The sequence below is a fragment of the Haliotis rubra genome, unplaced genomic scaffold (assembly GCF_003918875.1).
Source record: "Haliotis rubra isolate DU_JTF1 unplaced genomic scaffold, ASM391887v1 Scf1078, whole genome shotgun sequence".
NCBI classification, from domain to species: domain Eukaryota; kingdom Metazoa; phylum Mollusca; class Gastropoda; order Lepetellida; family Haliotidae; genus Haliotis; species Haliotis rubra.
This window is the reverse complement of record NW_025764979.1, coordinates 138,101-140,697: the sequence shown is the minus strand read 5'-3', so window position 1 is coordinate 140,697 and position 2,597 is coordinate 138,101.

Sequence of the window (2,597 nt, the reverse complement as noted above, 5' to 3'; positions counted from 1 at the left end):
CCAGAGTGCCTTGAAGGGAGGTTGGGAGGGTTCACCTCATGAGTCAGGATAAGTATAAAATATCAATTTTATTCAGAAAATTCCATATTTTTCCTTATCCTGACTCATGCTTATTGCTTGTAGAATCCAACAGAGTTGGTGGTGGGTCAGGCCACTTCTGGATTCCTACTGATGAATTTACGTCCTATTTATCCCCCATGGGAACTTCTGATGGCACTGCTGCTGCTGATCCATGTGTCGAACTTTTTCTGGTGAATTTGGGGGGACCAAAAACTTATCAATTCTGTCTTCTGTAGACATACGTATGGATTTAAGCAACTCCAACTCTTGATGTTCATATCAAGTGGAGCAGTGACCCTATCCATGTACCAGTAATTCCTTACAAGTACAGGGTCTAATATTCATGCTAGTCTGTTCTAGACGTGAACATGGACTATAAGCTCTATTCCTTGGAGTATGAGCTTTGCAAGACATGCGATAAAAGGGCGAGATACATCTCAGCGCCTTTGCGGGACCGTCAGTTGTTGTGCTACAACCAGAGGCCCAAACTGGTGAATACCGGAGACGTCCTCTGTAACGATATCTCTGAGGTAGTGGTTAGCAAATACTGTCTCCGATTTCCAAAAACACCCTTCCATGATCGTGGATATTGAGCAGTTTCCATGTAGAGCGAGTGTAGCTGCCAATGCTCTAACTTCATGAGGATTGGAGCCTCGTGGAGGCTCAAGTCCTGCTGCCTTGTAGGCTCGAAGTATGATTGCTCTCATCCAAACTGATATCGTAGAACGTAAGATCTCTGTGGATGTCTCCGACGATATGGGGATGAAAAGCGTTTGAATTTTCGTCTCCTGGTTTTAGACTTTTGTCGATAGATTTTCAGTGCTCTGACTGGGCATAAGGATAGGTCCTGTATATCCTGTGGCCCAAGGATTGTAGATAATGCTGGGATGTGGAATTGTCTGTCTGGTTGACCTGGCAGTTGATTCTTAGCTATGAAGTCCCATCTCAATCCCAGATGAACTATGTTGTGATGTGTATCAAAACGTATTCGTTCGAAGTCCAGAGCATGTATTTCTGACATCCGCGCTGCTGTTGCCAGGGCGATCAGAAATAGCGTTTTCTGTGTAAGAAACTCGTAAGATGTTCTTTCTCGGGTTCATACGCATCACTGGTGAGATGCTGTAACACTACGTTGAGATCCCAAGCCGGTGCTTTAAATTTCTTTTGTTGGTCTTCTAGCTTAAAAGAGCGTAGTAAGGCCAGTAACTCTAGCACGTTAGTCAGTTTAACACCTGTCTTCATGGTGATAACTGAACTGAGGGCCGCTAGGTATGTAGATAGTGTAGAACCTTTTAATCTCTTTATTTGTCTGAGATGACAAAGATATTCCGCCACTTGAGGATGTGTTGCTTTCATTGCTGTGAAACGTCTCCTCAATGCATATTTCTCAAAGCTTTGCCACTTGTCGTCATACAAGTTACGGGTAGATCTGCATAAAGCTAGTGTAACTGCTTTTGCTGCTCTGGCGGAGTATCCTCTTTTCGACAAGCAAGTCGTGATACGCTCCATGCGTGTAGGTGGAATAACCTGGGATACTTGTGAACTTGCTTGGGGTGAGGATGTATTAATAGTTTCGACCAATCTGGGAGTTGTAGTTTTGGTTTTCCGAGTTCTTGTGAGAGAATAGGAAGCCACGTTCTTGCCGGCGAGTAAAGCGCGACCAAAATCAGTTGCAGGTTCCTTGTCTGCCTGATTTTCTGTAATACTTGTGGTATTAACGCTGGAGGAGGGAACACGTGAGCGTTTAGTCCTTCCCATCGGATGCTTAAAGCGTCTGTCACCCATGCTTGGGGATCGGGAATGGGAGAGACGAATGTCACGCCAGTTGATTGTTGAATCTTGTGGCGAATAGATCTATGAGTGGAGATCCTATCGTCTGTATGATGCATCTGAATGATTCTGGATGTAACATACATACTGTTGGGGATGGTTGATGCGGTAGAGATAGCGCATCTGCTATTACATTCTTGGCACCCGAAATGTGGCATGCTTTTACATATATGTTTAGACTCCATTCGTTCCGAGCACGTTCTTCATCGTCTAGAACTTCTGGCACCTCTAAAGGGCCGACCTCTACAGTAGTTACCTCTTGGAGCTCTGGATGGGCAATGAAAAGAATCCTTGTTTCCTTTAGCGTTGCCTAATTTCTTTTCCCTTGCTCTCTGTATGCCTGCAAACTTTGATTTTCCGGAATAACGTTGGGAGGTCTGACGGATAACACTAGCCAGTGTATCAATAGACTTGATCATCATCACCTCTCTGGAATCTTTAGAGACTTCTTTGATGACTTTCGTCAATTTCTCCTGCGAAGATGGATGGCGCTGACCATGGGGCTCTGTAGAGTGTCTTGGTAAATTTCTCGCTCCAAGTACAGGAAGATAATAGTCCTTGCCTTCTTGATAGCGTTAAGCCTGCCGAAAAGGATGCTAAGTGTTAAGACATGAACTGATGATCCTTTTTCTGTGTAAGTAGCGCTGAATATACCATTCAATCTTCCTCTGAAGTTGAGTTTCTTAACTTCGAGATGAGGGTCCCGT